The sequence below is a fragment of the Oryctolagus cuniculus genome, chromosome 7, assembly GCF_051225735.1.
Source record: "Oryctolagus cuniculus isolate XC-2025 breed Fujian yellow rabbit chromosome 7, ASM5122573v1, whole genome shotgun sequence".
NCBI classification, from domain to species: Eukaryota; Metazoa; Chordata; class Mammalia; order Lagomorpha; family Leporidae; genus Oryctolagus; species Oryctolagus cuniculus.
The window spans coordinates 61,477,554-61,489,250 of NC_142873.1; the positions used below are offsets into that span (position 1 = coordinate 61,477,554).

Consider the following 11,697-nt stretch of genomic DNA (forward strand, 5'->3'; position numbering starts at 1 on the left):
AATCCATACTCCCAATGACTAGAACAATACTCATACAGAATACAACGCAGTCAGAAAACAATCTGAATAAAGTAGCAAAAATCCAGGTACCCACTAACCAGCTTTGTTAAATATCTCCACATTTCTTTGCCTCATATCTATTCTTTAGAAAATGAATGAAAATTTCATGTAAAATTCGAGCCTGTGTGTACCCTGCCTCCTTTGGCCTCAGAGATAACCACTGTTCTGTCTTGAATTACTTTTCTAGTAGCCCCATGCATGTTTTAATTCTTTTTCTATATGTGAAGTTCACGAAAACGAATTAAAAGTTAAGTTTACTTTGGTGAAGAAAGTTTGAAAATCATGCATAGTTTTTCATCTGCATTTTCTTGTTAATTTTTTGCAGACTCTTAGTATGTGATTTATCTACAAGCAATACATTGAAACTCATCAGACATAGCATTGTTTTTAAAACTATTTTAACCTTTATCAAAGTAATATCATGCTTTAGGTAACCCTATTCAGCTTGCCTTTTTTGCTTAATGTTGTGTGTATGAGAGTCATCTTGCCTTTTGCATGGAGCTTGCTTTCTTTCATTTTAGCTGTATAGATTTCCACTGCACACACGGACTACAGGATATTTATTCTCCCATCGCTGAACATTTAGGTTGCTTCTGAATATTCACTCTTACAAACAGTGCTGTACTGAGTGTGTACACATCTCTTTCTTTAAAAAAAACTTTTACTTTTAAAAATGTATTTGTTTTGTTTGAAAGACAGAAGGTAGAGAGAGAGACATGCACAGAGATTGTTCCACATACACTGTTTTACTCCCCAAATGCCCTTGACAGCCAGGACTCAGCTAGGCTGAAGCCAGGAGCTGGGAATACATACAATCTGGGTCTCCCACATGGGTGAAAAGGTCTCGCTGCTGCCCCCAGGGTATGCATTAGAAGGAAGAAGGAAGAAGCAGCCAGGAACGGAACCCAGGCACAGCTGCACAGCATTTGGTTATGCCAGGTGGTGTCTTAACTGCTATGCCAAGCACTCACCCCATATGTATATGTCTTGTGTACATGTGCATGGGTTTTTGCACGGCACTGAACTTGCAACTTTTGTGTATGTGTGTGTTTAACCAAATCCAGGAAAAATTGTTTTTTTAACCTGATCCATTAAGTAAGCTAAAACAAAAATTGCTCAAAATACAGTCATGTTTCCTATCCCACTTAATTAAAAAAAATTCTAGTCTTCAGGGGCTAGAGCCTACAAATAACAGTTAAGGAACCCGCTTTAGAAAAAGAACACAACAGGAGCTGGCATTGTGGCGTAGTAGATTAAAGCTGTCTGAGATGAGGACATCCCGTATGGGCACTTGGTTCAAGCCCCAGCTGCTCCACTTCTGATCCAGCTCCCTGCTGATGCGCCTGAGAAAGCAGTGGAAGATGGCCCAAGTGTTTGGGTCCCTGCAGTCATGTGGGAGATCTGAATGAAGCTCCTGGCTCGTGGCTTTGGGCTGGCGCAGCCCTGGTCCTTGCAGCCATTTGGGGAATGAATCTGTAGATAGAAGATCTCTCTTCTTTGTGTCTCTCCTCTCTCTGTAATCCGCCTTTCAAGTAAATAAATAAATCTTTTTTAAAAAGAGAGAGACAAAAACAACACAACAGTTTGAATATAAGTTTAGTAACCAAGCCTTGGAAGAAGTTGTGCAAGTCAGGGGGCCTGAAGCTTCAGACTCAGGGAAGACACTCCTTAGTAGACACATTGAATGGATTTGATAATTTACTAATATGTCTCTACCATCAGTTTGATCAGCATCGCTATATTCCCAAAATGGGCTGGTTAGGTCCTAAGATGTGAATGTTATAAACTTTGAATTAACAAATGTATATACCCATACAACCACCACTACAATCAAGATTCAGAATTGGGGCAGCATTTGACAAGTGCTGGAGTGCTGGAGTGCCTGGATTTGAGTTCTAGGTCTGCATCTGATTCCAGGGTCCTGCTAACAGGAAATGGGAGACAACAGATGATGGCTCACATAGTTGGTTCCCTGGCATCCATGTGGAAGACTTGGTTGAGCTCCTGGCTCCTGGCTTGGGCCTGATCCAGCCTCAGCCTTTTTGGACAGTAAGCCAGCTGTTAGGAGCTTTTTCTGTTTCTATCGTCTCTCTCGCTCTCGCTCTCTGTTTCTCTCCTCTAAATAAATAAATAAATAAATAACTTTTTTAAAAATAAAATGTCCATCATTTCAAGAGCTTCCTGCTGCCATTCTTCAGTAAATCCCCAGGCAACCACTGATCTGCTTTCTCTCATTATAAATTAGTTTTGCTTTTTTCTAGAATTTTAAATTAATGGATTTATGCAATATGTACAATGTTCTGTCTGGCTTCTTTCACTTAGCATAGTTTTTGAAATGCATCCAGGCTGGAGCTGTGGCTCACTAGGCTAATCCTCCGCCTGTGGCGCTGGCACCCTGGGTTCTAGTCCCAGTTGGGGCGCCGGTTCTGTCCCGATTGCTCCTCTTCCAGTCCAGCTCTCTGCTGTGGCCCGGGAAAGCAGTGGAGGATGGCACAAGTACTTGGGCCCTGCACCCACATGGGAGACCAGGAGGAAGCACCTGATTCCTGGCTTCAGATCAGAGCAGCTTGCCGGCCGTAGCGGCCATTTGGGGGGTGAACCAACCAAAGGAAGACCTTTCTCTCTGTCTCTCTCTCTCTCACTGTCTAACTCTGCCTGTCAAAAAAAAAAAAAAAAAAAAAAAAAAAAAAAGGAAGGAAGAAAGAAAAAAGAGAGAAAGAAATGCATCCATATGGTTGCACATATCAGTAGCTTGCTCATTTTTGTTGCAGAGTATCATCATACAACATGATCCATCATAGTTTATTTATTCATTCACCTGCAGAGGTATATTTTTTTGTTTTTGCTTTTGTTTATGTTTTTTGCTGGTATGTGTAGAGCCATCATGAACATTCTTTTTTTTTTTTTTTTTTGACAGAGTTAGACAGAGAGAGAGAGAGAGAGAGATCTTCCTTCTGTTGGTTCACTCCCCAAATGGCCACTATGGCCAGTGCACTGCGCCGATCCGAAGCCAGGATCCAGGAGCTTCTTCCTGGTCTCCCACGCAGGTGCAGGGGCCCAAGCACTTGGGCCATCCTCCACTGCCTTCTCGGGCCACAGCAGAGAGCTGGACTGGAAGAGGAGCAACCAGGACTAGAACCCGGCACCCATATGGGATGCCAGAGCCACAGGCAGAGGATTAACCAAGTGAGCCTTGGCGCCGGCCTCCTTCATCATGAATATTCTTGTAGAGGTCTTTGTATGGGTCTACATTTTTATTTCTAGAGTAAATATTCAGAAATGGGATTCCTACATCACACATAAATGTATGCTTAGTTTTATTTGAAGCTACCAAACTATTTCCCAACTAATTATACCACTTTCAATTCCCATCAACAATGGACTTCAATTGCTTTACATCTTCTCCAGAATTTAGCTTAGTTTAGTTTTTAACCATTCAAGCCTTGTAGTGGTACACATCAGTGTTTTCATTTGCATTTCTCCAGTGGTTACTAATGTTAAATAATAATGTTAAATAATGTTACAAACCTTTTAGTGTGCTTGTCATGTGTGTCTTCTTTGATGATTTGCTCAAATCTTTTGCCCACTTTAAAGCTGGATGTCTCTTTCTTACTATTGAGTCTTCAGAATTCTTTATATAGTCTTATTAAAAGTCCTTTGTTGGCCAGCGCCGCAGCTCACTAGGCTAATCCTCCGCCTTGCGGCGCCGGCACACCAGGTTCTGGTCCCGGTTGGGGCACCGGATTCTGTCCCGGTTACCCCTCTTCCAGGCCAGCTCTCTGCTGTGGCCAGGGAGTGCAGTGGAGGATGGCCCAAGTCCTTGGACCCTGCACCCCATGGGAGACCAGGACAAGCACCTGGCTCCTGCCATCGGATCAGCGCGGTGCGCCGGCCACAGCGCACCGGCCGCGGCAGCCATTGGAGGGTGAACCAACGGCAAAGGAAGACCTTTCTCTCTGTCTCTCTCTCTCACTGTCCACTCTGCCTGTCAAAAAAAAAAAAAAAAAAAAAAGCCAAGAGCCAAGAGATTTTTCTGGGTGTCCCATATGGGTGCAGAGACCCAAGCACTTGGGCCATCCTCCACTGCTTTCCCAATCAATTAGTGGAGAGCTGGTTCAGAAGATGAGCAGCTGGACATGAACAGGTGCCCATATGGGATGCCAGCGCCGCAGGTGAAGGCTTAGCCTACCAAGCCAAAGTGCTGGCTAAATTTTCCAACTTTTTAAATAGTTCATCCTTTTGCATCATGAACATGGTATATCTCTCCGTTTATTTAGATATTTGACTTCTTTCATAAGCATGTTTCAGTTTTAAGCATGCAGATCATATTCTAGTGGGTTTATACCTTGTTTTTTAATTTTTTGGGAGCCATTATGAATAGTATTATTTCATTTATTTACTTATTTATTTGCTGTTTTATTATATTTTTGAGTGACATAAAATTGTACATATTTTGGGGTTCAATGGGCTGTTTTGATACAGCCCATTGATCATCTCATAATGATCAAAATAGAATAAGTGCATATCCATGACCTCAGACATCTATCATTTCTTTGTGGTGAAAATATTAAAGATTATCTCTTCTATTTTGAAATACAGAATGAGTTATTTTATATTATGCTAACTCTAATCATCCTGCTATGCAATAGAACACTGGAGCAGATGCCTCCTACCTAGCTGTAACATCATATCCACTGACTAATCTCTTCCTATTCCCCATTATCTACTGCTTCCTCCCCTTTCCACTCTCTAGTAACCACTATTTTATCTTCAACTTCTGTGAGATCAAATTTTTTTAGATTCCGCATATGAGTTAGATCATGATTTGTCATTTTGTGCCTGAATTATTTCACTTAACTTAATGTCCTCTAGGTTCAGTCATATTGTCATGAATGACATCTTCAGTCATAAGGTATGTTTACTACATTCCTTTATCTGTTCTTCTGTTGGCGGATCCATAATTGTTCCATAGCTCACTTATTATGAATAGTGCTGCCATAAACTTGGAGTGCAGAAGTCTCTTCAACAGACCACTTTTTTTTTTTTTTTTTTTGGACAGGCAGAGTTAGACAGTGAGAGAGAGAGAGACAGAGAGAAAGGTCTTCCTTCTGTTGGTTCACCCCTCAAATGGCCGCTATGGCCGGCATGCTGTGCCGATCCAAAGCCAAGAGCCAGGTGCTTCCTCCTGGATTTCCATGAGGGTGCAGGGACCAAGCACTTGGGCCATCCTCCACTGCCCTCCTGAACCAAAGCAGAGAGCTGGACTGGAAGAGGAGCAACCGGGACAGAACCGGCGCCCCAACTGGGACTAGAACCTTGGGTGCCGACGCTGCAGGCAGAGGATTAGCCTAGTGAGCCGCAGCGCTGGCCCAACAGACCACTTTCAAGACCTTCTGGGTATGTTCCCAGTAGTGGGATTTCTGGGTCATAGGGTAGGTCTGTTCTAATTTTTAAAAAGGACACCAAATACTTTTATTACTTTTATGCAAACCACTTTGGCAATTTATGTGAAACAATGTATTTCTTCAAAGACACAAATTATTTTTTAAAAAGATTTATTTATTGGTAAGTCAGAGTTACAGAGACAGGGAAAGACAGAGAGAGCTCTTCTATCCACTGGTACACTCCCCAGAGGGACACACAGCCAGGACTGGGCCTGGCCGAACCCAGGAGCCAGGAGCTTCTTCCAGGTCTCCCATATGAGTAGCAGGGGCCCAAGTATTTGCATCATTTTCCAATGCTCTTCTCAGGCCATTAGCAGGGAGCTATATCAGAAATGGAGCAGCCAGGACATGAACCAGCCCCATATTGGATGCTGGCATTGCAGATGGTGGCTTGACCTACTATGCCACAACACTGGCCCCAGAAACCACAAATTCTAAAAATTGACATTGAAAATTGAAAAGAAAAAAATTGATAGATTTATATGTATTTGAGAAATTATATACATTTTAACATCTTTCCCAAGAGATAACTAAAGGTCTAAAAAGTTTAATGGTGAATTCTACTAAATAATTATTTATTTTTAGATCGATTTATTTTTTGGAAAGAGTGACAGAGAGAGGGAAGGAGGGAGGGGTGGGACAGAGAGAGAGAGACAGAGAACCTTCCATCTGCTGGTTCACTCTCTAAATGGTTGCAATAGCCAGGGCTGGGCTTGGCCAAAGCCAGGGGCCAGGAGTGCATCCTGATCTCCCCTTTGGGTGACAGGGGCCCTTCCACTGTCTTCCCAGCTGCATTATCAGGAAGCCGGATTGGAAGCAGAGTAGGCAGGATTTGAACTGGCTCTCCGACATGGGATGCAGACATTGCAAGTGGTGGTTCAACCTGATGTACCACACACCGACTCCTCCACTGAGCATTGAAAGAATAACAGTACAATAGCATGTTTTCTCAGAAAATAAAGAAGAAACCTACTATAAATAAAAAAAATCCACTGGTTCATCCCTAAATGAAATGGCCGCAATGGCTGGAGCCGAGCTGGTCCAAAACCAGGAGCCAGGAGCTTCTTCCTGGTCCCTCACATGGTTGCAGAGGCCCAAGCACTTGGGCCATCCTCTGTTGCTTTCCCAGAGCTGCCAGAACTTGACCAGTACCCATATGGGACACTGACGTTGCAGGCTGAGCCACATTGCTGGCCCCTAAAGAAGCTTTTCCACTATCTTTTTTTTTTTTTTTTTTTTTTGACAGGCAGAGTGGACAGTGAGACAGAGAGACAGAGAGAAAGGTCTTCCTTTGCCGTTGGTTCACCCTCCAATGGCCGCCGCGGCCGGTGCGCTGCGGCCAGCACACTGTGCTGATCCGATGGCAGGAGCCAGGTACTTATCCTGGTCTCCCATGGGGTGCAGGGCCCAAGTACTTGGGCCATCCTCCACTGCCTTCCCGGGGCACAGCAGAGAGTTGGCCTGGAAGAGGGGCAACCAGGACAGAATCCGGTGCCCTGACCAGGGCTAGAACCCCGTGTGCCGGCGCCGCAAGGCAGAGGATTAGCCTAGTGAGCCGCGGCGCCGGCCAGCTTTCCCACTATCTGACATGGATGTTGCCGCAACTCTAACAACAAAGGAATTGGGAACTGTGATGAGGTCTCCTGGGAAGATTCCCACAGAAGCAGAGTCACAGGACATGATTAGAGAAGGTGGTAATGGCACACTTCCCTGAACTTCTGACTATGACAGGAAGGAAAACGAAAGTCGCAGACATTGAAGAAGACATCAGAGAAGTGTTCCGTGTGTTTGACAAGGACGGCAATGGCTCCATGAGTGCAGCAGAGCTGCGCCATGTGATGACAAACCTGGGAGGGAGTGACCAGGTGACCAGGCTGATGAACTGCTCAGGGAAGTGGACACTGATGGTGATAGTCAAGTACGCTACAAAGAGTTTTCACTGACCATGACAGCAAAGTGAAGACATTGTACAGAATGTGTTACATTCCTTTATTTGCCTTTTCTTTGTCACCCATCTATAAACGGTTTGCGACTACTGGCAAAAAAAAAAAAAAAAAAAAAAAAAAAAGCATTACAGTAATTAGAACTTCATTCCTCTGTGTTTTCTTCCTTATCTTGCTGTCATTGTCCTGAAACCTTATTTTAGAAATTTATCAACTACCATGTTGCATGTGGCTTACTCTGGAAAGATCTAAGCCCTTCTACACATCTGAACTTAGATGGAGCTAAATGGGACGAACATCTGGGTTATGCCCTTATAAACATAGTTTTCTTTAGGGAGTGTCAGCATGTTGTTGTTGAAGTATGGAGTTGACTACGGATAGTCAACAATGGATAATCAACAACACGTACTTAAAAGTTTCACTATTGCAAGATGGGTGTATTATCCAGGAACTTTTACACTTTTTTTTTTTTTAATATTTTTGTTCCTATACTGGAAAAAGCCTGTTTTATTGCTATTAGTTTTTTAACCTTTGTTTAACCACTTAAAGAAAATCTGCTTCTGGGCCGGCGCCGCAGCTCACTAGGCTAATCCTCCGCCTTGCAGCGCCGGCACACTGGGTTCTAGTCCCGGTCAGGGCGCCGGATTCTGTCCCGGTTGCCCCTCTTCCAGGCCAGCCCTCTGCTGTGGCCAGGGAGTGCAGTGGAGGATGGCCCAGGTGCTTGGGCCCTGCACCCCATGGGAGACCAGGAAAAGCACCTGGCTCCTGGCTCCTGCCATCGGATCAGCGCGGTGCGCCGGCCGCAGCGCGCCGGCCGCGGCGGCCATTGGAGGGTGAACCAACGGCAAAGGAAGACCTTTCTCTCTCTCTCTCTCTCTCTCTCACTGTCCACTCTGCCTGTCAAAAAAAAAAAAAAAGAAAAAAGAAAATCTGCTTCTGGCACAGTTTGCCTCAAATCTATTCCCAGTTGTGTATCTGTTTTCCAATAAAAATTATAATTAAATAATTTTTTAAAAAGCCTAATGAGTACAAGAAGAAAATTACATAACTATATTTCTAATACAGGTGAAAAAGCCCTTAACTAAATCTATAGCAGCTATAATTCATGGAAGAGTAAAAATAAAAATGTGAATCATTAGATTGTTCTTGGTTTCTTCTTTCGTGTGTGTGTGTACTTGACCTAGCATTGAGATTCCTACTTTCACATGTTTTCGTGATGGTAGCTCATCCTTTGACTTCTAGTGCAGGAGTCCCTTAAGCATTTCTTGCAGGGCCAGCCTGATGATGACAAAATTCATCCGTTTTTGCTTGTCTAGTTGTGCTGCATCCAGCTGGAACTGTGGGGTGCTCACCAATTGCTGTGGATCATGCAAGGATAGAGCAGCCCTGTGGGTCCAGGTGGGTGTGGCACACTGTGCCTCACTGTGAGATGGGGTACCTGCCAGTGTCAGGGCCACATGGGGGCCAGTCTGCACCAGTACGCCCAGACAGAGCACCTTCCAGGATCTGAAGATTGCACAGGCAACTCCACGGACCGACCTGGTCTGGGAGATTTGCCCAGCTCCTTCCTGGGGCTGAGGGTGTATGCATATAGGGCAAAGTGGCTGCTGTCGAGGCCTCGATGATGAGCTGTCTTCTGAAAACAACCCGCTTGGCTGCTCCTTGGGGTCAGAGCAGGTTGCCAGAGCTGCCCGGCTGCTCCCTGGGGTTGTGGGTGAATGGGCAGGGCTGCTTCCCTGGGCCTCTGGGAGCTGAGCTGCTTAGGGCTGATTGTCCAGTTGCTTTCCAGGGCTGAGGGTGCACAGGCAGGGCCACTTGGCTGTTTAGGGAGTAGCAGGAGGATGGTCTGGGCTACCCACTTTTTCTCTTGGGTTTATGCAGGTCAAACTGTTTAGTGTGAGCTTCCTGCCTAGGTTTATCCTAGGGCCATGGAGGGTTCCCAAAGCAGGATCTGTGGAGCTTCTGGGAGCCACTGTTTCACAGGACCCTGATGACTGGGGTCTCAGGACGGCTCCCTACAGCAAAAAACTGGGCAGGGGAAGGTGCGACATGACTTTCTTCGGGGCAATGCAGTGGTGGAGTAACCTGGTGGTGCCCCCAAACAGGTACAAGGCCTGCAAGGGACCCAGGGTTCTCCCACAGTAAATGCTCCTGGCATCTGTGGTCTGAAGGGAAACTCCACGGGCTGTCTTTGAACCATTTCCTTGCCGAGTGCAGTTCCTTTTGGTTCAGGGTTTATCTCAAGAGGTGGAACAGCTGCTGCTGTGTGCTTACCTTTTTTTTTTTTTTTTTAAGATTCATTTATTTATTTGATAGGCAGAGTTACAGAGAAGCAGAGAGAGAGAGAAGTCGAGAAGTCTTCGATCTGCTGATTCACTCCCCAGATAGCCGCAATGGCCAGAACTGAGCCAATTCGAAGCCAGGAGCCAGGTGCTTCTTCAGGGTCTCCCACACGGGTGCAAGGGCCCAAGGACTACTGCTTTCCCAGGCCAAAGCAGAGAGCTGGATTAGGAGAGGAGCAGCAGGGACCTGAGCTGGTGCCCATATGCGATGGCAGCACGAAGACAGCAGCTTTACCTGCTATGCCACAGCGCCGGCTCCACTTCTCTTCTTTATAAGGCTATCCTGTATTTGTGTGTTCTGCAAAGTCTAGTCCTCTACTCACTTTACTGGCTCACTGCACAGTGGGTGGAGTCTTCTTCCATGCTGTGCCGCCCAGGGTTGGGGCAGTTCCCTGCCCCTATTTAATGGGGTTTCAGAAGCTTAATCCGAGTGTACTGGCATGGGACCAGGGGCCTGGCAGTGGGTTTCATCATGGCAAATCTGGCACTGGGCCGCGTACTGAAACCTGGACTTAATTTCTTCTCTCTTCCCCAAGCAGGAGGTATCTCTATCCATACTGTGCTGCTTCGAGTTGAGGAACGGTGATACAGGCAACTCTTTCTTCCCTCCCTTTTTAAATGGATTTTTTCAGGTTACTATGCAAACAACCAGGCACTGTGGTCTTTCATCCTGCTCCCCCAGCTCTTGTAAATACATGAATGAATAGCTGTTCAAATTGGTGTCTCTATGGGGACACAATCAGTGGAGGATCTTACACAGCTGCCATCTGGCTCTACCCGGATCAAATAGTATTATTTTAAATTTAACTTTCCACCTGACAATTGCTAGCATATAGAAATACAATTGATTTTTCTGCTTTTGACATTGTGTCTTTTAACCTTTGTGAATTGGGTTTTTTTTTTAATTTAAAAATTGTTAAGAGTTTTTTTAATATTTATTTTTTTGTTTTGAAATCAGAGTTACAGAGACAGAAGGAGAGACAGAGAGCCATCTTCCATCTGTTGGTTCACACCCCTGGTGGCCACAATGGCTATCACTGGGCCAGGCCAAAGTTAGGAGCCAGGAGATTCCTCCAGGTCTCTCACATGAGTGGCAGGGGCCCAAATACTTGGGACATCCTCCACTGCTTTTCTTAGGCCATTAGCAGGGAGTTGGATGGGAAGTGGAGCTTGGATAGGAAGTGGATGGAACTGGACACAGACCAGTTCCCACATGGGATGCTGGTGTCACAGGCAACATATTTACCTATTAAATCACAATGCCAGCCCCAAGAGTTTTGTTTTGTTTTGTTTTTAAAAAAGATTTATTTATGTATTTGAAAGGCAGACTGAAACACAGAGAGTAGAGAGAGTGAAAGAGAGAACAAGTGTGAGCTTCCATATGCTGATTTACTCCTCAAATGGCCAGAATGGCTGGGTCTGGACCAGATCAAAGCCAGGATGCTGGAACACCATCTGGATCTCCCACATGGGTGGCAGAGATCCAAGCACTTGGGCCATCTTCTACTGCTTTCCCAGTTCCATCAGCAGGGAGCTGGATCGGAAGTGGAGCAGCTGGGACTTGAACCAGCACCAATATGGGAAGCCAGAATTGCAGGCAGAGGCTTAACCCACTGTGCCATAACACTGGACCCTATTTAAAAATGTTAATTAGTTAAGTTATTTGAGATGTAGAGGGCCAGAAAGGAGGAGGTAGAGGAGGATGGGGGATAGGGGGAGGGGGAGAGAGAGAGAGAAGGTTCTATTTACTGGTTAACTCCCCAAATGCCTGTGAGGGCTGAGCTGGGGCCAAACCAGGAGCTGGGAACATCATCCAGGTCTCCCACATGGGTGGCAGACACCCAGTTACTTTATTCATCACCTCTGCCTCTCACATCTGCACTGACAGGAAGCTGGATTCAGGAATCT

General features: G+C 45.4%; 1 pseudogene; it reads left to right on the forward strand.

Annotated features, from left to right (window-relative positions):
* The first annotated feature begins 7,137 nt into the window (after window positions 1–7,137).
* Window positions 7,138–7,519, forward strand: LOC127493413 (calmodulin pseudogene; annotated as a pseudogene).
* The last annotated feature ends 4,178 nt before the right edge of the window (window positions 7,520–11,697 follow it).